The 22,774-nt window shown below is 41.0% G+C and overlaps 1 protein-coding gene and 1 pseudogene across 5 annotated transcripts in view; both read left to right on the top strand.

Moving 5' to 3' along the window:
- Nucleotides 1-22,774, top strand: part of NCALD (neurocalcin delta) — a 433,033-nt gene that overhangs the window by 240,527 nt on the left and 169,732 nt on the right. The window lies entirely within an intron of this gene.
- Nucleotides 871-5,011, top strand: LOC108587313 (annotated as a pseudogene).

Here is a 22,774-nt window from a genome sequence, read left to right as displayed (position 1 = left end):
ATGGAGCACCGAGCAGAGAGGTTAGAAAAAAGACAATGAAGTGATGAAAGGGACAGGGTCAGTGAGGGGGCCTATTCTTGAGAAGAACACTTGCAAGGAGGGAAATCCTGTGTGAATGGTGCATTGACTGGACAGCCTGAGCTAGCTGTTGCCTCCTGTTGAGGAGGGGAGTTCCCTGAACAGGACGAACAGCCAGGACTTTGGAGTCCAGCATCCTGACATCTGTGACTGCACTCTGCCATTTACTGGCTGTGGGATGTGGAACTTTACCTCTCCGATCATCCAGTTCTTCTTCTGTGAAATGAAAAATAATAGTACTTGTGTCATAGTGTTGTGGTAAGGAATAAGTGAGATCAAGTTGGTCAGACTGTCTAGGCTACTTCCCGGCACATAGCAAACTCTCAGTAGTGGCTAGTCATGATTATTATGCAGTTATGTTGTCAATTTAATAATGTAATAATAAAATATTAACACAGGTAACTTAGTCTGGCATAGCTCAGGATTTAAAATACTCCGTAGGAGAATCATTGTTTCCATTGATTCCACTCCTTTCTCTTTCTGGCCAGTTTGTTTTTTCCCATTTTCTCCCTCCCTCCCCTTCTACTTAGGAAGAGGAGAGGAGTTAAAAACTGGATAAGAGGCTGGGCACAGTGGCTCATGCCTGTATTCCCAGTGCTTTGGGAGGCTGAGGCAAGAGGATCACTTGAGGCCAGAAATTTGAGACGAACCTGGGCAACATAGTAAGACCTCGTCTCTACAAAAAAAAAAAAAAAAAAAACTTTAAAATTAGCCAGGTTTAGTGGTGCACACCTGTAGTCCTTGCTGTTCAGGAGGCTGAAGCAGGAGGATCACTTGAGCCCAAGAGTTGGAGGTTACAGTGAGCTAGGACTGTATACTCCAGCCTGGGCAACACAGGGAGACCCTGTCTCAAAAAAGAAAAAAATTGGTTAAGGAAAATGCAGCTGTTCGGCTGGAGGCCTTTGGTTGTTGGGATATAGCAGAAGTGTGAGAAATGCTGAAAGAGGCCATCAAAGCCCAGCTGGCCAGATAACCCATGGAAACCCTTCCCAGTGTGGATCCTATCATCCTGGGCCATTACTTATTTGGCATTTAGACATAGGTGATTTGCAATTTCAGATTCTAGATTTTCTCCTCCATTAAAATGTAAACCTTTACAATGGAAAAGTTTGTTGTCTCTTGTTTACTGCTAATTCTCTAGTGTCTAGATACAGCTATCAGCTTCACCTTTGAGCTCCCGAAAGTCCTCAAATGGGCCTTCAAGTTCTGACACAATCTCCCCCATCCCGTGTTACCTCTCTGATTTTATCTCCTACTACTCTGTGAAATCTAGCTAGATATATTCAGGAGTAGTTAAGACTTTTGGGCATATGAAAGACATCTAGCAGCAAAATGTAGTAGAAAGATTTAGAATGAATCATGTTTGAGGTCTAAGTTCTAGTGCTGCTACTATTTCCTGGGGTGAAACTGGGCCAAATCATGTGACCTTTGCAGGCTTTAGCCTCCACACTGAAAGAGTTTTGGATCGGGGTGCTTCTAATCGTAAATTTAATGGCAATGCTATCCTTGGTTATAGCATAATATGAAGTTGATTTATCCATTCAGAAACATTTCTGAGTATTTTTGGTCCCTGGTGTGAAATTGTGAATCTTAGCCTGGTGATTCATAGGCTAACAGCTGCTTTCCCACCCTCTATCCCAAGCTCAGGGCTTTGCAATGGGGGCGGCAGTATGGCCAGAGCTGACATCATGTCCCATTCTTCCTAGATCCAAGTCATTTCCATCAAGCAGCATTTCCCAGGCTTTTGTCATTCAGGTCCCATCTCCACGATTTTTACTATATCACATTCTATCTATATTATTGTTTACTTAATGTCTTTCTTTAGACCACTCCTTCTCTATATTTTTTACCTTGCATCTGCCCTAAGCAGCAGTTATAGCTGTGAATAGCTTTGAAGTTCGATATGCCCGCTATACTTTTTTCTAAAGCACATGAAAACAAATACACAACCATAATCCACCATAACTATGCACCACTAAAATTGTCTTGAGTAACTCTAGTGGTTTGCCTTTCACACTTTGGGAAACACCACCGTGAAGGTGAGGGACAGAGCTCTGGAGCCTTCACTGCCTTCCGTGTCCTTCCAGTGATCTTAGGCCTTGGGAGGAAAGAAAAAGCCATTCTCAATGAAAATCTAAGGGAGCCCTTTCCAAGGCACTGGAGATTGTTCACTTTATTTTGATTTGGAATGTAGTGCAGAAATGACTAAGCCTTCCCGAGAGGCCAAGGGCTGCTGGAAAGAAGAAAGAAAGGTATTATGCTGGCTTAAAAAACAGAAGTCAATGGGAAAGGAACATGCTGAAGGGAAAGAGCAATTAGCTGAGGTAAAATAAAGCAGCAGAAAAGTGAGAGGAGTGCTGGGGAAAACTGCTGCAGAGAAATGCAGTTGTTCTTAGCAGCAAAGCATTAGTGGAAGTTGAGAGACTTTGCAGAGATCCTCATTTCCTCCTCATTTTGGACTTTCGGATTCTCTCTCTCTTATGATGTGAGAACTGATTAGATACACACAGGGGCTCAGCTTGGAGGCCCAAAGTATGATATTCTTCAATATGCTTCCTGCTATTGGAATCATGCTCTAAACAGGTCAGCTCCTCTATGACATATAGTTTTGGCATGAAAGATGGATCTAAGACTACCAGAGAGAAAGAGTTAGAAATGACTGTAGACTTTCTCTAGCATCTTTTCATACTTAATTAAGAAAGGGAAGGACCTTAGCCTTTATCATGATATAGATTTTATTGACTTAGGCCCACATATCTGCAAGGGTCAGCCAAATTTAAATTGTAAACATGTTTTTAGAGAATCTGAATTTCACAGCACAACTGGCTTGAGCGATTGGAAACAAGATGCAGGACCCCAAGACAGGCACTGTGTGGAATGACATCTTAGGCAAAAAGGGCATCTTACCCACCAAGAAAAGTCTAAAAGAATTGGAAGAGGAGGCAGAAGAGGAGCAGTGCATCCTTCAGCAGTCAGTGGTGACAACATACAAAGATATGACTTTGGAAGAGCTGGAGGATGATGAAGACAAGTTTAATGAGGAGGATGAACATGCTATTGAAATGTACAGATGGCCGAGACTCGCTGAGTGGAAAGCAATTCAACTGAAGAACACATTTGGAGAAGTTTTGGAGGTCTCAAGGAAGTATTATGTTCAAGAAGTTACCAAAGCTGGTGAGGGCTTGTGGGTCATCTTGCACCTTTATAAACAAGGAATTCCCCTCTGTGCCCTGATAAATCAGCACCTCCGTGGACTTGCCAGAAAGTTTCCTGATGTCAAATTTATCAAAGCCATTTTCAACAACCTGCATACCCAATTATCCTGATAGGAATCTGCCCATGATATTTGTTACCTGGAAGGAGACATCAAGGCTCAGTTGATCAGTCCTCTGGCATCTGGCGGCATGAACCTGACAAGAGATGAGTTGGGGTGAAAACTGTCTGAATCTGGAGCAATTAAGATGGACTTGGAGGAAAACCCTAAGAAGCTGATTAAAGATGTGTTGCTGTCCTCAGTGCGGAGCTCTGTCCCCATGAGGAGGGACAGCAATTCTGAGGGTGACTGAGGCTGCAGCTGCTATCACATGCTGAACTTTCTTGTGACAAATTGTCTGGATTTTTTAAAAAAAGAAAAAGCAAGAATGAATCCTTTTGGTTTTTAGTTTTGTATAAATTATGTTTCAAATCTTTACATTTTAGAAATAATCATTGCTGGAAATTCCGTTAAATATTTTGGAACTCTTTTTTTAAACTATAGTATTTCCTCTAAAAAAAATTAAAACCAGCTATTGGTATGGAAAAAAAAAAAAAAAAAAAAGAAAAAAGAAAATCTGAATTCCAGAGGATTAAAATATCTCTGTTTGGGAACATCTCCCCTGGCACACAGCTGAAGTAAGTGCCTGCAGATGGTCCCAGCCCTGTTGAGGGGAACTGTGTTGGGGTCTAGCATGCATTGTGCTGGGCCCCTGTCGAAGCTGATGAGTTCCAATCTAGAATTTTGATTAGGAGGAGGGAGGTATGTTAGGAGCCAAGTCAGCTGCACAAAGGCTGATTGGAAAAACCTTCTGTATTGTTTTGTGCTTTTCCAGATTTTTCTATTTAAAAATAGTGCCTATTAAGAGGGAGTGCTAATATCGTTACCATCCTTTCCAAAAGGGGACAGGAACTGGGAGGCTCTGAGGAAATTAGGTATGGTCTATACAGCAGACAGGACAGATTCGGCCAAAAGACAAGAAGCTCTTGGTTAAGCTGTACCAGGAATACTATCAATTACTGTTTCCTGGGATGAATTTAGGAAAAACCTAAGAATTAAATTGCACTCAAACACATGAAATGCAGTTTCATATACTGTTTTTCTAAAACCTCAACTAGGATATTTATAATAAGGTTTTGGTTTCTTTCCAGACTTGAGAGAACATTCATCTGAAATTACATTTTTCAGGTCAGTTTTGGCCAGATGTTCTTTAGATAACTCATGAACATTTTCTTTTTTGGGTGGAGGGGTATAGAGCATGGTCCCTTGAACCCTTTTTGAACCTTTTTGTTAGATACTGTTTCTTTCCTCATTCCCTCTTTATTTTCTCTTCTCATTTCTTGAGTCTCTGTAGAGGCTGACCTGTGGACCAAATCCTATTTCTCCAGACCTTTGTCCCCAGTAAAACAAAACAAACAGACCATCTTTCACTTTTCAGAATTTTCAAGACTATGTCAATGCTTTGACTAAGTCAGACCTTTGGGGAGAGTACATGAATCTCAGCAGCAGCAGTGGTGAGTTGGCCTCTTCCGGAAGGGAATTCACTGCATATGTGTGGGCCACTGAGTTAAAGTGAGTTTCACAGCCCACTTTGCTACCCTTGCCTGGTTCATGAAATGGTTCAAACAAAGTAACAACTTAAATCATCGGAACAGAAAAAAAAAAAAAAAAAAAAAAAAAGGATTATTAAGTGCACTCTCTTTTATGTGATTTTTATTCTTGTTTGTTTCATATGAACTTTATGTGAACAAAGGGACCTTGGTGAGTACATGTGCAGCCAAATCAAACTTTAATAGAATCCCCTAAGATAAGACAGGAACTATGGGAAAAGGTTTTCTTATTAGGTATTTGTTCTGTCCCTTCTCTGAAACACTCATTTCTAACACTGCTCTTTAGTGGGGAAAAAGTCATTTTTCTTTATATCTAAACTATTGACGTCATTATATTTCTGATGGGGTGAAATTTTTAAGTGTGTGAAGTAAAGAGAGTGATGGGAGGCTGAGTTGGAAAGAACACAACATCTAACTGAGTCCCCTCTTCTGGTGAATTAGTATTGTCCCATGCTCATGAACTAGTGTATTTTCTGTTTTTAATTTCCTCAATTTTCAAACTGTAAAATAAAATATTATGGTGTCTGTTTCCTGGGAACAGAAAACACATGTAAATATTCGAGAAATTTGATACAGAGAATTTTGGTTTGAAGCTTGTCAAAAAGATACATGAAATCAAGCCCCAATAAAATATTTTTCTTGCTTACATCTGGTTTATCATGATTTGATTAAATTATTCTTTGTAACACACTCCTGAATGATTTTATAACAAATGCATAAATGGGAGGATTACTTAAATGCCATTATGCTAACAATACCTACAATTTTAGTCATCACACAGACATGACACTTAAAAATTAGTATACGTGTGTAGACTTTGGTTTAAGTCTTTTATTAAAACAGGACTTTGAGATTTTATTGTTATCAATTAATATTTTAGGGTGCCTGAGGCAAGAGGCACATGGAACCTGCAGCCCCTCACCTTGTCTCCCCTTCCCATCCCTGGCTCTTTGTGGCAGGACTCCCATGCAATCAGGCTGTATTAGTTTTCTGTAGCTGCTGTAACAAATTAGCCACAAATGTCATGGCCTAAAACCATGCCAATTTTTTATCTTGTGTTTCTGAAGATCAGAGTCTAAAATCAAGGTCCCAGGGGGGCTGCATTCCTTCTGGATACCCTATGGGGAGAATGTCTTCCCTTGCCTTTTCCCTCCTCTACAGGCTGCCCACATTCCTTACTTAGCTCAGAGCCCCTTTATCTCATCACTCCAACCTCTTACTTCCATCACCACATCTACTACTGACTCTGATCCTCTCCCCTCTCTCTTGTAAGGATTCTTGTGATTCCATTGGGCCTGTCCAGATCATCCAGGATAAACTTCCCTTCTTGAGATCCCTAACTTAATCACATTTGTAAAGTCTCCTTACCATAGGAAGTAACATATTCATCGGCCCTGGAAACTAGGATGTGGATGTCTTTGGGAGGCCTACCACATGTGTGAACTCTCCAGGCCCACATTGTTCCAGCTCCATCCTTTACCATCACTGCCCCCTACACTAGAACTGTTTTGTCTGCCCTTGGGAGGACCTCCCCAGGCAAGGGCTCACACAGATCCTAGGAGTGGCTCTGTTACCAGTAGAGGGTCTTGACTGCAATTTGCCCAGGTTCTTGGCATTTTGAACAAAGAATTAGACAAAACACACAGCAAAGCAAGGAAAGAATGAAGCAATGAAAGCAGAGATTTATTGAAAATCAAAGTGTACTCCACAGAGTGGGAGCGGGCCGAGCATTGGCTTAAGGACCCTGGTTACAGGATCCTCTGGGGTCCAAATACCGTCTAGAGGTTTTCCATCAGGCACTTGGCATACACTCCATGCAAATGAAGTAGTGTCCTGTGATCAGTCTGATTGGTTGCAGAAAGCCTTTTTTTGTCTGTGCCCCTCCTCATGTGTCAAGGAGTTGCTTTCTGCAACCAATCAGAGGCTGAAAGGAAGTCCCAAAATTATGCTACTATGCAAACATCTGATTGGTTGTGGAAAGCAACTAATCAGAGGTGCTTTCAACTTTCCATCTGCCAGGCGGAAATGGGGGAGGTTTGCAAAGGGAGTAGCCTTTGGTCCTTTTGTTACTTAGGTGTGAAAAGTTGGGGTTTTCCTTTTGATTTAGTTCTAGGAAGTCAGCATGAATCAGCCTTAGGTTTCCTGCCTCCAGATCCTATTCTCCTTCTTCAGCTCAGACCAATTGAACAGGAAATTCCAGGATCCCTGGAACCTGGAGGGCTGTCAGGGTTTAGGAGAATATCAGTGCAAGCTCAGTGTGGGCACAGGGCTCTCAGATTCCTTGACACATGAGGAGGATCACAGACAAAAAAAGGCGAAAGTGGGGCCCTCTAAGGCTAGAGGCCCAAGCAGGGGCCAGATGCTGACATCTACAAGCAGTGTTCCTCCAACAGCCAGGCAAGCAGCATGATTGAATGCCTGGAGGTGGACCGCAGTCAAACGGAGACTGTCAGTCCCTTCTAAAGGAAGCAGTAGACATACAGTGCCAGGGAAGAGGCCCAGTGTTGCTACATCTTAGCAAAACTAAAAATCTATTTTCATTTTATTTTAAACAATGTGCAAGCCAGAAAAAAGGGTTGAGGGGACCAGATATGGCCCTCAGCCCTTCAATTTGCAGCTGACCCCTGGTTCAAATGAATGAGCACAGCATACCTAGGCATAGATGACATTTTATTGAATGAGTGAACAATGAGCTTCAATGTCACATTAGAGATGGTGCATTAATTAAATTACCCAAAGCTGAAAAATTCATCTCTAATTATGTCACATTGTTCAGTAGGATCATCAGAGATTCAGCAGGGAGATAACATGACAACTTTATGATAAATATTAATAAAATATCCACGATATGGCAATGACTTCAATTTATATAAACCCTTTTCCATGATACATTTCACAGACAAAAAATAAAGGCTACAAATTAAATCCCCTTGCCAGTGAAAATTCCAAAGTTAAAGTCCAAAGAAATTAAAATCCAAAATTGAAAGCTCTTCTGTGGAGTTAAAAATCCAAAGGAATCAAAGTTCCAATCACAAAGGTAAAGTTCAAAATTACTTCAGAAATTTCTAAGAAGTTGCTTCATCGTCATTTAATCATTTGACAATTCTTTATGGAGCTTCTACTGTGCGCCAGGCACAGTGCTAGGTCCTGGGGGAGAGCGGTGAATAAGAGGCAACCATGTCCTTATGGAGTTGATATTTAGATAGGGAACAACGTAAGCAAGTAAAACATGTAGTATTTTAGGTAGTGATGATTGCTAAGGAGAAAAAAACGTAGGAAAATTGAAGGTAGAGGCAGTTTGAAATTTTAGATAGAATGGCCAAGGATAGTTCCATTGAGAAGGTGACTTTTGAGGAAAAGCCTGACGGAAACGAGGGAGGTAACCTGGCAGATACTTGGTGGAAGACCATGCAGGGATGAGGGAGTGCCGAGTACAAAGGCCTGTGTTGGGTGTGGCTGGGTGTGCTTGAGGAACAGTAGAAGGCCGGAGTGGCTGGAGCAGAGAGAACAGAGATGGGGGATAGCAGAGGGTGGTGGTCAGAGCAGAAAACGGAGCTAGAGCGTGGAGGGTTCTTTAAAGATAAGAACTCTGGCATTTACTCTGAGTAAGATGGGAGTGCTTGGAAGATCCTGAGCAGAGAAGTGACATGCTCTGACTTGTTTAAGTTTAAGTCAGACCTCTCTGGCTGCTGCATTCTGAAGAAGCTGAAGAGAGTAAGGGCAGAACTAGGGACACCAGTTAGGAGGCCATTGTGATACCCCTGGGAATGGCTGTTAGTGTTAAAATTTGGTGGTGGAAATGGTGGCAATGAGAAGAGGTCAGATTCTGGATCTGTTTTGATAGTTCATATAACAGGATTTTCTCATGTATCTGACTGGGGTGTTAGGAAAAGAGAAGTCATGAATGACACCATGGTTTTGGTTTAAACAACCAGAATGGAATTGCCATTACGAGAATGGGAATGACTGGGAAGGAAACAGAATTTGAAGGAAAGATCAAGGGGCAATCTGGGGACATGTTAAGTCCTAAACATCGATTAGACATGCAAAGTAGATGAGTAGGTATTTGAAGGTGTGGATCTGAAGTTCAGGGGAGAGGAGCCAAACTGATGATTGTCAGCATGTAGATTTTATCTAAAGCCATAGGACTGGATGAGATCGCCTGGAAAGTATGTGTGGACAGAAAAAAGAAGAGTTTCTAGATCTAAGCCCTGGGTGACTCCAACGTAGCGATCAGGAGGATGAGGGGGAACCAGCAAAGGAAAATGAGAACAAGCATTTGGGAAGGTAGGAAGAAGAAATCATTTCGTGGAGTAGACACTGAATAGCTGTGTCAAATGATGCTGGGAGGTGAAAAGGTGAAGGCTGAGAATTGACCATTGGCTTTAGCAACATGGAAATTAATGGAGACTTTGATAGGAGTAGACTCAGCTAGACTGATACACACTCTGGTGCCTGGGTACAGCCGAGGCTCCTTTAACAGCCCTAGCCTGGCTATCTTCCAGGAATGGATATAGTTCTCTCAAGTACTGAAGCACTTGGAAGTAGAGTTAGGCACAAGATCACCCAAGTGGATCACTTTTCAATACATCTGAAGAGTTGATAATTGACCTAAGATTATTATAGAAATAGCCCCATCCACTTGAAATTAAAAATAAGACAGTCTGTGGCTCCTAAAAAAATTATTTTAGGCACAAGGCTATTCCCCAAACCAAGTATTTATTATTGTCAAATACCATAGCACAAATACAATACACTGAGTAAAGGAGGGTAGGATGAGAAAATCTTGAGTTCAGTTACACCAGAATCCAGTAAACCTACCATACTGGAGAGCTTGACCTGTGAATTCACACTTAATGAAAGAAATGTCACATTCACAAACACTACCACTGCAGCCACCCAGAAAGAGAGAGGAGAGAAAGAGAGAGAGAGAGGAGAAAGGAAACCCCAGCAGCTTTCCCCACAATATAAACCCTGCCTCCCTAAAGCACAGGCTGGGACCATGTAAGAGTTCATGTGTCCTGCAGGCAGTTAACACCTCAAAGAGATACACTGAGTGAGGAAGGGCTGAGGCTCCACATTCCTAGTTTCTATCCCCAAAGGACTGATTAGAGAAAACACTGCTTCTCCCCTAGGACAGTGAGGCAGGGAGAAGAGAGGCTAGGAATAGCCCTCCAGGAGTCCTCCTAAACACAAACTCAGGGAAAAGATTTGACTTCTCTGCCTCAAACTCCAACAAACACAACAGGAAAGGGAATTCAAATCATTTTATTTGATTGGTTCTTTGGTATAAAATTGGGAATAATAATAAATATGTCTTTGGCTACAATGAAATTAGAAACATGTGAGTTTTCATCATTCAAAATCTCTATTATTCTGGATGTAGAATATTTATACACATAGTCTTAGATGCTCTTGTGTGCATATCTGTCCATGATCAGGGAGAAACTAGAACCCCCTTACTTCTTGTTGAGTCCTTGAACTGTCCCATCTGCTGATGAGAGCACTTATTATAATAAAAATACCATTCTAACCAGTCTGTTATAAACTCATGAACAAATCTATGTTGAGTCCTTCATTTAAGATAGATAAAGATTACAAGTACTCTTTGTCCTTCTAGAAAATTGGAACAATCCGGCCGGGCGCGGTGGCTCACACCTGTAATCCCAGCACTTTGGGAGGCTGAGGTGGGTGGATCACCTGAGGTCAGGAGTTCGAGACCAGCCTAGTCAACATGGTGAAACCCTGTCTCTACTAAAAATACCAAAAACTAGTCGGGTGTAGTGGTGGGCACCTGTAATTTCAGTTACTCAGGAGACTGATACGGGAGAAACACTTTAACCCGGGAGGCAGAGGTTGCAGTGAGCCAAGATCATGCCATTGCACTCCAGCCTGGGCAAGAAGAGGGAAACTCTGTCTCAAAAAAAAAAAAAAAAAAAAAAGGAAAAGAAAAAAAGAAAGAAAGAAAATTGGAACAATCCTATCAGATCATATAAAATATAGCTTTTCTTGTCAAGTCTTTATGAAGATGCTGTTTGTTGTTACCTTAAAATGCTTGTCTCACCTCTCTCTCTCCAGATCTCTCTCCTTTCCTCTGTCAGCATTTAAGATTCTACTTTTCCATGGAGGCATCCATAATTAATCCCACTAGCCCCCATCAGCACTGGCATTCCATCACCCTCACATGCACTGTGGCTTTTGTAGGTCATGGTCGCGCTTTGTTGTTGGTTGTTGATATCCTTGTGTGTCGAGTAGACACATTTGCACACACTTAGCCTCTTGGAAGGAAACTGGAACTCACCACTCCACAGGCGACTTGAAGTGGAACGTTTTATGTTCTCTGAGCCACCGTATGGCAGTAAGTAGATTTGCTTTAAGTGTCTTATAGATTGATTGAGCTTAATTGAAATTATATACAGGACATATAAATGCTTGGGAAAGTATATAATACTATCTGATTACAAGGTGCTGTTCTGATGGTTGGTTAATGTAGTTTAGTTCTCTCTTCTGTTGCATGTTAGAATCACGTGGGGAGATTTTAAAAAACACTAATGCCCGGGGCCCATCCCCTTGGAATTCTCAGTTCATTGCTCAGGGATGCAAAGCCGGCGTCAGCATTTTTTGAAAGCTCCCGTCCCTAAGTGCTTAAACCACAACCTGGTTTGCCGTTTCTTGCCAAGTAAGTCTTCCCCCAATGGTCACACACTCACTCCCGCATTTCATCCAGATCTTTGTCAAATGTCACTGCCTCAGAGAGCCCTTCCTCTACCCCTCTGTCTGAAATAGTCCTCCCCACTCTCACCCATAGCTTTCTAGCCTCTCAGAGTGCTTTTGTGTTTTTCAAAGCATTTAATGGTTACCTGATATGATATCAGGTGGAATGTGGAATGATAAGGAAGTGAATTTCATTCAACACAGCAATAGAGACTTGCCCTCCCATGGAAGCATCTCTAAATTTCCAATCCCCTATTATTTTAAGAATACCAACCACAGAATGGAATGGCAGCCTAAATTCCCCTGGCTGGTGGGAGAAGGCAGATGATGATAGAGGAAGCCTGGGTTTAAAAAAAAAAGTGAGAAACATGGTTTAAAACATTTCAAAAAGAAAGGGGAGGGGATAGAGGTGATACAATCTTTTTTAAAAATTGAAAGCAAGACTTTGGCAGAGGCCAAGTTGGCAAATGGAAAGAAACATCATCCCTACAGTTACAGAACCAATATCTGGATTGAGTGGGTAAATCTAGTTGATCAAAGGAAAACCCCAAGGTTGATAAGAAAATAGTCACAGATGAGATAGGCTCCGATCTTCCTCCATACCACCCCTCGCGCCTTGAGAATGATTCCCGGATGAAAGGGAATGAGAAGGTGATGGAGTGAGGAGGAGGTTTGGGAGCTGGGTGGGAGTTCTGAGGAAGTGAGCACACAGTGTGGAGAAACAGGCTCCGGGGTCAGCTTGCTTGGATTTGATTTCAGAACCATCATTCAGAAGCTGTGAGGACTTACACACTTGACTTTTCTTCCTGGGTCTTCACGTCTGAAGATGACAGAAACTCCTGATTCATTTGGGTTGTTGTGAAAATTAAATGAAATAATATGAAAAAGTTTGTAGCAGAGTACTTGGGAGACAGTAAGTGCTTAATAAGTGCTAACAAATGTGTGTTATTAATAATGCCTTTTTAAAAGGGAGTGAGCTGTCAGAGAAAGCTGGAAAAATTTTTCTTTAGTCACATAGCGCTTATCTCAGGGAGCCAAGGACAGGGCATGTGACCTAACTTTGACTCTTCCCCAAATGAGGGAGGGATTTTCTATTTGTCCCTGTTAGAGAAAACTAGCATGAGATTAAATGATAAATGGCAGCAATCAAAGTCAGTGAGAAATGTACACAGCTGTACTTGGATATTTGTCATTTTTTAAAATTTTAGTTAAAATTGACTGCCTCCTTTATTATGCTATTAGATATTAATCACTAGTTACTATTTGCTTGTAATTTGAATAGTTTGCTTTTAGAAAAAAGCATAGCAAAGTGAGGCACATGCTAAACATTTTCTAACTTTTGTACAAGACTTTGAAAGATTAATACTGAGGAGGCTTCATGGATCGTAATTAAAACACCATTCATTTGGAACCAGCTTCTAGAAAAACGTTATGCCTGTAGCCTCAGACTTGATTAAGGGAAATCCTGTAAGTCCTAGAAAATATCACAATTGCCGTAAGTAGTTTATTAATTATCGTGTAGATTTACTTTATATAAAAACAGTGTTCCTGAAAAACTGCAACTAAAACAAATTTTTATAGTTTTATTCATTTCTTCATTAACTTATATTGTAATACCTGTGAAAGTCAATCGTTTGTTTTGGATTGATTTTAAAGCACAGTAACTTCTAATTCTTTGTCAGATGTGATAGTTTAAAACCTGTGCATGAATACTTGGTGGTATCATGGAATGCAACAGTTTTGTTTGCTACTTAAGGGCAGCCTGGTGATGAATCCTTTTGCAGATTTGTGGAATTATTATTATTATTTTAAATGACAGTTATATAATTGTGATATAAATGATTACAAACTCCCTGAGGGCAAGGAAATGTATCTTCTATTTACTGCAGCACTGTGCAGTGAAAAGGTAAATAGTACCTGGACATGAAGTCGAGACCTGGGAACACACGCAACCTTAACAGCTAACTTGTGTCGACAAGGCACCTACTTTTGCTGAACACTAATTTTCTCATCTGCCTTCCTATCTTACAAATGCATAGGGTCTCAGATGGGATCATAGGTACGAGAAATGCAACAACATATGAGAGAACACAATAGAAACATTATAGCAGGTGCTCAACACAGAGCTGTCTAATGATTCGTTACCATTGGATGTATTTGTTCTTTTAGACTGCAATTTTCATGTTTACTTTTCTTGAGGTAGGGCACTTGTATACTTTGGTGAGCTGGGGTTTTTTGCTTTTTTAAAAAATATCACGCATATGGGCTTAACATATTGACTTTGGTTTGCTCAGACTATGTCTTCCAGGTTTTTCATGAGGTCTTTGTTCCCACGGCTCCTCCCACCTGTGTGTTCCACGCCTGTTTTTAGCAGTTCTGTATGTAGTGTGGTCTGATGGCTAGAGCCACAGTGGGCTCTCCCAGTGTAAGCTGAGAAACCCCACTGACTCGGAGGGTGGCAGGAATCTAGTGAGCTCCACAGTCAACTTCCCCTGGGTCAGGGGTCTCTCAGTTTCCTCCCCTTCAGCCCCACTGACAACCCAAATCAAGAGGAACAAAGTTGCCGCTATTAGTTTTCTTTTGCTAGTATAACAAATTACTGCAAACTTAATGACTTGAAGTAACACAGATTTACTATCTTACAATTCCGGGGGTCAGAAGTCTCGACAGACATGCTGAGCTGAAATCAGTGTGTAGACAGGGCTGGTTCCCTCTGGAGACTCCACGGGAGAATCCTTTCCTTGCTTTTCCAATTCTAGAGGAGTGATGAGTTTTTAAATGTATTACCTTGGCTTTTAAATATAATTTATTTAACCATAAGCTTATATAATTTAATTCTAAATAATGACTGTGTTTAACAACCAGCTTATAACATTTCTAAAAATTTAACATTCAGCTTTCAGAGGCCAGTACAAGCAATTATAGCTCACAATTGCTTCCATATTTCTAAACAATCTGCATATACTGCTGTTTCTTGATTTTTCAATTTTGACACAATCTCCTTATAATGGAAGATGATGATTTAGCTCCTCTCATTCCCCCATTCCCCTGCTCTCCCTCAATTCTCCAGTGCACACCTTCTCTTACTCCCATCTTCCCAATATAATACTATCACAATTATGGGTTAAAACAGTATTCACTGTTTATGTCATTATGGTTGACTCATTATAGCTGACATATGAGCCACATGGATACATGTGGTGATTGCGTTTCCTTTCTTGTACAACGTTTTTATTCTCCTGGACTTAATTGCCAATGGCTATAGCTCCAAGAGAGGAGAACAATTTTCTCAGTAAGGGTCAACATTTCTGGTGCTTTAGTGGTTTCTTGTGTGTTTCTTGGAGCTGTCTTTATGGAACTCTCTGCTCTCCTGTGTCAGTCAGGAGTGATTATTCTCTAAACCTACAACACACTTTTGTTCTGAGAATCCACTTCATCATCACCTTGGGAGGATTCCCCTGTTTCTTGTGTTGGATGTCCTCCATGGCCTTCAGGTCCTCCTCTTTCCAAGTTTTAATCCTTGTTTTTATAGAACTTAACCTCTGGTAGTTTCCTGAGGCAGCAGCTGAAGAAAGCGTGCATTGGAGGTAAGTTTTAATACTTGCATGTATGAAAAGATATATGAAAAGATATTTATCATGGTCCAGTTCTTGATTTCAGTATTAGCTTGGAATGCAATTCTTCACTGGAAATCATTTCCTCTTAACATTTTGAAGACAATGATCCATGGTCTTCTTAAGTACAATGCTGCTTTTGAAAAGTTTCAAAACTGCAATTCTGATTTCTAAGCCTTTAAAAAATAATAACCTGTCATGTATCTCTAGAAACTTTTGAATCTACTCTTTATCTCTGACATTCTAAAAATTTCACAATGATATGCCCTTTTGGGGTCTTTTAAAAATTTATTGTGCCAGGCCTTTGGGCACATGGGCACATTTAGTCTGGAAGCTCATGTCCTTTGTTTTGGGAAATGTTCTTATATTACCGTTTTGGGAACATGCTGATAGTTTCTCTTCCAGAATTTCTATTGTTCATAATAGAACAAGGACATCTTGGTTCAATGCACTACTCTTCTTATCCTTTCTCTCTGTTCTTCTTCCTCACACTTCTTTTCTTTCTTTTTATACTATGTGTAGGAAGATTTCTTAAATTGTGTCTCCAAAATTGTTTATTAAACTTAAAAAATCTCTACTATCATGCATTTAGCTTCTAGAATCTCTTTGTTAATTTGCTAAGGGGTCTTTATCTAGCCTCCTATTCTTGGTCATGGATATAGTATCTTATGCCTTTCTGAGGCTATTAATTATCATCGTATTAGTCAGGGTTCTCTAGAGGGACAGAATTAAAAGGATATATGTATATATGAAGGGGAGTTTATTGGGAGAATTGACTCCCATGATCACAAAATGAAGTCCCACAATAGGCCATCTGCAAGCTGAGGAGCAAGGAAGCCAGTCTGAGTCCCAAAACCTGAAAAGTAAGGAAGCCGACAGCGCAATCTTCAGTCTGTGGCTGAAGGCCCGAGAGCCCCTGGCAAATCACTGGTGTAAGTGAAAGAGTCCAAAAGCTGAACAACTAGAAGTCTGATGTTCGAAGGCAGGAAGCATCCAGCACGGGAGAAAGATGGAGGCCGGAAGACTCAGCAAGCCTAGTCCTTCCAACTTCTGCCTGCTTTATTCTAGCCATGCTGGCAGCGGATTAGATGGTGCCCACCCAGATTGAGGGTGGGTCTGCCTCTCCCAGTCCACTGACTCAAATGTTAATCTCCTTTGGCAACAGCCTCACAGACATACCCAGAAGTGATACTTTGCATCCTTCAATCCAATCAAGATTAACCATCACAATTGTTAAATTTTTTCTGCCTCTGACATTTTTTGTTTCTTGCAAGTTCATTTCTCCTCTTGTTTTGCTGCATGTCTTTCATTGGAGATTGTTCTCAAATATCTGGTTATTCTGTTTTCCATTCATAATTAAGTGCACAATACTAACAAGTTCATTGGAAGCTCTGTGTGCCGGAATGGAGCTCCTTGGGATTCTCATTGGGGCTATCATCCAGACACTTGTTCATTTTGTTGAGGAACCCATAAATATCTGTACTGTAGACTTTTCCCTAGGGCTATTCTATTTCTTCCAAGAGAAATCCTCCAATATTTTGCCAGACTGCTGACATTCTAGATGCTGAGTACAGGATGGGAACTGTGAATCCCATTTTCAGTCTCTGGTCTTACTCCCACTCCCTGCTGTGCCTTTTGTTCAGAACCTCTCTGGTTCAGCCTCTTGTAAGTAAACCTCCAGTATCAGTTTGGGATAGGGGAGGAAGTCGCCTAACTGTGGGGTAGAGAAGAGTGCGTTGGAACAAAAATGCTTTCTAACTACCTTTTTATCACCCTTCTTATTTTCAATTCCACCTCTCACCTTTATTTTCAGAGGGATCTGGTGCCTGTCGTTCCTGAGATTTTTCTGGCTTTTGAAGGGCAAATCATTGACTTCAATCACTGCAGATGGATAATTTCAGTTTTATTCCACTCTGTAAATCCAACCACGTGTGAAACTGCTTTCCATTTTCTGAAAATTTGTTGATATCTCTCTTCTGATGTCGTCTCTTCTTCATCCTCTTTTATGTGTGTATTTACGTTTTTACATTCTTTTACTGTCATTTTATTAGAGTTTTGACTGGGAAACGATACCAATAGGTGTATTTAATTTGCCATTTTTAACATGAAGTTTGTATATATGTTAGTAAGGGTTTTGTTTTGTTGTTTTAACCAAATTGCTCTCCAAAAACACTGATTCAATGTCTATCCCATTGACAATGTCAGTGCTCATTACTCTGCATCCTTGCTAACACTAGGTATTACAAGTACATATTTGTATCTTTGCTAATTTGTCAGGAAATATTTTATATCGCATTGCTATGGCGAACTGGTTTGCCTGGGGCTAACGGGTTTTCTGGGATGTGGAATACTCAGTGCTAAATCCAAGAAAGTCTTGGGCTAACCAAAACAGGTTGGCCAACTTATTAATTGTTTTAATTTAATTAACTTATAGTTTTCCCGAAAACTCTCCGAAGCTGGATTAATTATTGATGCTGAAAGAAGAACTCTATCTTGTTCTCCCTCTTTTACTTCCATTGACTTGACATCTCCCCCTGCTTCAACCATCACCACACTTTGACTTGCTGTCCTCTTCTGCATGCAAATCTCTGCCTTCTTTTCCTCTGGAGATAGCAGAGCAAATCGAAGGTGCTGTCTGGAGGTGTGCTAGTAGGATCAATGGGATTAGCAAAGAAGTCTGAAGCCCCTATTATATTATTTCTTTGGGCTTTATACTTGAAGACTAAACTCAATAAAAAGTCAGAGTTCTGTGGAAGAGGGAAGTCAGAATGCCTTTGAGTGAGTAGATATGTGCATCTGTGTCTTCTTGGCTGTGTCAGTGTTAGACTGTGTTTGGGATGGGAACCATGCTGGAAATTCATGCCAAAGAGAAACTGAGAAATTGTGCTCCCAAATAGGTCTTATTGAAACAATCTCAATCAAAAGAACTGTGAATCTAAAAGGAGACAGAGTTAGAGGAGGAAGATGGATAGTGTTATATACTCAGAAAAAGTTAAAATTTGAAGCAAATCTTAACATCCTATTATTTGTTCACTATGTTACTATGATACAGCCTTATGGTAGCAATGCTTAGTTCACAAGCAATTTTGGAATTATCTTCATTTATTTACTCAGTGGACACTTGGGATTGATTAAAGGTAAAAGAGCTCACAGCATGGTGGGGAAGAGAGTCACATATATAATATACCAGAGGTGTTAGTGAGGTGCTGTGAGTGTACGCACACTGGAAGGAATAGTTTCCCTGAGGAGTGGGGAGAGAGTCAAAGTAGATAAGGCTCTATCGAAGGTGGGCATCTGAATGGCTCCTAATGGAGAGGCAGCAATTTGCGAGGAGTGGAAGGAGTCAGGACATCATAAGCAACCTGTATGTGTCATGATGTGGCACTGTGAATGGCTATGATGCATTTGGCGATTGGGTCTGGCTTTGTGGAAAGCAGCAAGCTATGGGGCTGAGTAAGTAGGATGAGCCTGAATTCCAGGGACTCCTTTATACCTTGCTAAGGAGGAGGATTTTCTACCACAGAAGATATTTTATTGGCTCATTAAGTATACCATAAGTTTTCATATTTATGTAAATAAGTACTGATATTTTAGTTCACTTAGACTAGCAGTTTTCTTTTTTTTTTTCTTAATAGCAGCACCATTTCTTCAAATAAAATCTTACACATAAGCCCATGTAGAAACATGTAAGATCAGGCTGGGCATGGTGGCTCAGACAAGTAAAAAATGACAGTAAAGGAGTCTCTGCACTTTGAGAGGCTAAGATCGGCAGATGGCTTGGGGTCAGGAATTCAAGGCCAGCCTGGGCAACATAGAGAAACCTCATCTCAATGAAAAATATAAAAGTTATCCAGGCATGGTGGCATGCGCGTGTGGTCCAAGCCACTCTGGGGGCTGAAGTGGGAGAATTATGTGAGCTTGGAAGGTAGAGGTTGCAGTGAGTCAAGATTATACCATTGCACTCCAGCCTGGGTGACAGAGCAAGACCCTGTCTTAAAAAGGACCAAACCAAACAAAAACAAACAAAACAAGAAACATGCAAGATCAGAGCTGCTGTAGTTGATCCAGGGTTGGGACTTAGATCCCATTCTTCATCTTTTCCTCTTCCAAAGCTGCCTCCAGGGAACCCCTGGTGTCCTGCAGAGGTGAGTCTGAAACCCACTGACAGCCTGAGGTTAAACCCTGAGGGTGTCACAGCAAGAAGTATGAGTGTTCATGAAGATATCTCTATTTGATCATCTCTGGACTTCAAATAAAGGAAGGGAAAATGATTACTAAGACTTTATAATTAGAAGCAAATAACATGACATCAATAATACAGTAGATATGTTAAGAGATTGAGCTTCTAAGACATCGCTGTCTTTTATTTCTGTCTTTCTGGCCCCTCATTGTTGGTTCTGGGGATCATCCCTATTCCCTCTGATTTATTTCTTAGGTTTCATGTTTTCTCTACACCCATAATGTCATTTTCCACCTATGTACTTGTACTCTACCTTCCATCTGAGGCCCTGATGCATCTCTATCAAGATGTGTGATGATCATTGCAAATTCTTATTATCATCCCCTCTAAACTTGAGATTCAATTTCTTGAGTATATCCATGTCTTTAAATGTAGCCATTTCTATCAGGATTGACTATATTATGCTGCTCTAACAAACAGCCCCCCAAGTCTCAGTGGTTTATTGAAACTAAAGTTTATTTCTCACTCACATGAAATCCTCTGTGGGTACAAATGACTCTCTGGAGTTGCTCATTTAGATGTACACTCAACATTCTAGGCTGCCTCTCATCCTATGATGATTCACTTCCAGGAGAAGGTAAGACTGAGGGATCTCACATCAGCAATCAAGTGCTCTGGCCTGCAAGTGACAAATATCACTTCTGCTCACAACTCATTGGCTAGAGTTAGTCATATAGTCCTATCCAAAAGCAAGGGGGATGGGGTATTATTCTCCTAAGTGTCTGGAAGAGAAGGTGTGCTCCCTCTCCATTACTTGCAACTACTCTTCTTCTTGTTAGGGATATTGGTCCCGTCTGACTACCTGACACTTGTTCATTCTTCATGTTTGTTTCCCTGTGTCTTTTCTGACTTCTCTTCTTCTTCCCTCCATTCCTCTTCCTCCCCAGCAACCTCATCAGGAGGCTCTCACCCATATGTCCAAGCACTGTGCTCACTTCTAACCCAACCCTGCCCTTGCTGCTATATTTGTGTGGGCATGCCAGTCTTCCCCAGTTGGACCAACGCAATGGCATTATTGATCTCAGTATCCCCAGTACCTAATAGTGCATGCTACCTGTAGATACTCGTTGAGGTTTATCGTGTAAGATGAATGAATGTTGCAAGTTCCTAAACATGTGATTCAGATGCCCAATCTTACTCTGTTACTTTGTGAAATTTTTTTAAAGCTATATGATGTTATATCAAAATATGTTGTTATACTTTGGGATAATCGGTGTGCTAGCCCTGAATTTAAGTGTAAGTCCCTTTTTTTTTTCATGGGAGTCTAGGAAAACTATATGTTTATTCAGCAGTAAAATACAGTTTGGAACTTAAATGAGCTATTGATCAATTTCTGGTCTTATGTGAGAAGGAATAAAGCATCAAGAAAAAGGAAAGACTTGCTGTCAAGAACAGGAAAATTTGACAATAGAATATTAAGAATGCAGGAAATGAGGGGAAGTGGAAAGGCAGCAAGTGGGAGAGAAAAAGTACAGGGACAGTAAAAGTGAATGTAGGAGCTTTCTGACCCATGCGCTTCAGGAATGCAATTCATCCCTAAAATGCTGTTTAGTGTCTTAGGTTGCAAGTAACCAAATTAAAACCAGATTGAAAGTAGAGTGAGACAGCTGTCATCATGAGACTCATTTGATCTGTTTAAAGGCGGCTGCTCTTATGCAGGGACCAACACTCACCTCCAGGGCAGCAGCTGGTGCACACTTCAAGCGCAGACCCTAGTAGCTACCCACCGCAGTGCCTGCTGCCAATAGTGCAAACGACTCAGAGAGACTTCATTGGCACAAGGGAATACTCTTGCCTTTCTGAGTAAAGAGCAAGTAGAACTAAAGATTTCACATTTTATTTTTTTATATTTTTATTTATTATTATTATTATTATTATTATTTTTGAGACGGAGTCTCGCTCAGTAGCCCAGGCTGGAGTGCAGTGGCGCGATCTCGGCTCACTGTAAGCTCCGCCTCCCGGGTTCACGCCATTCTCCTGCCTCAGCCTCCCTAGTAGCTGGGACTACAGGCGCCCGCCACCACGCCCGGCTAATTTTTTGCATTTTTAGTAGAGACAGGGTTTCACCATTTTAGCCAGGATGGTCTCGATCTGCTGACCTTGTGATCCACCCACCTCGGCCTCCCAAAGTGCTGGGATTACAGGCGTGAGCCACCATGCCTGGCCAGGTTTCGCATTTTAAACATACTTTATATTCCTCCTCTTAGGGGGCTCCAGCCTGCTTTCGCGCCACAGCAGATATTATATCTGGCATAGAGTCCTGGGAGCAGCAGTTGTTCCTGAAAGTTCCTTTTTGCATCTTTGTGCCTCATGCAGTGGCTTACAGGTCAACCAGCCTTCTCCCCTGACTTTCGATGTGTAAGAGTTTGTGTTTCAAATGGGTTTGGTTTTCTTAATGTCACCCTAGGTTGGTGGAAAGGAGAGTAAATGGAAATGGGGGTAAGCAGGGTCCCCTGGGGAGGTTTAAACAGATGGAAGTCTATTGTCTCTTGAGAAGAGAGGAGGCTATTGAGTTTTCATTCCACACTCTGCACCTTTTCTGTTAGCAAAGAACAAGCCCCACTCTCTAGCAATTGCTTTCCACTGGACTCCCCCGCCCTGGCGCCCCCAGCAAAAACCTAGGGATCAACTTAGTTCACTCCAAATTAGAAAATTAAATAGTCATTTGTTTCTTCTTGTCCACAGGGAGAACCATTTTCTTTTCTTCTTTCAAAATTGCCCAGGTCTTATGAAGGGTTATTAACACCAGAAATAAATACATTTTAATAAGCTTAAATCTCATTGCTACCTGAAACCATCAGATTTTAGTACTGTAATATTTTGATCCCTCTATCTTTTAGGCTCTGACACCAAAATTGCCATAATGAAGGTGTTTCACTTCTCATTTATTTTTATGGGATCTTTTGTTCCCAAATGTCTTTTCATCCCAGCCAAAGGGAGAAATGTTAATAGATCTGCCATCCAGAAGGTTCCAAAGCTGGCCTGTCAGGTTTTCTCTTTTCTTGTTTATTATCTTTGAACTTTTGTTTTAAACACTTATTTACTATGTAACTTAATGCCTGATAGTATTGAAAGCATTTTATGGGTTTTAATTTATTTAATGCTCATGAAACCCTATGAGGTAGGTACCGATATTATTTTTATTTTACAGATAAGGAAACTGAAACAAAGAGAAGTGAAATGAAAGCTAGTGAGTGATGGGACCAGGGTTTGGACATGGGCAGTCTGGCTCAAAAATTGTGTGCTTTTAACTGCTATGTAATGC

The sequence above is a fragment of the Papio anubis genome, chromosome 8 (assembly GCF_008728515.1).
Source record: "Papio anubis isolate 15944 chromosome 8, Panubis1.0, whole genome shotgun sequence".
In the NCBI taxonomy this organism is placed as follows: Eukaryota; Metazoa; Chordata; class Mammalia; order Primates; family Cercopithecidae; genus Papio; species Papio anubis.
The sequence above is the reverse complement of the archived record's forward strand: the minus strand, read 5'-3'. Positions and strand labels throughout refer to the sequence as shown.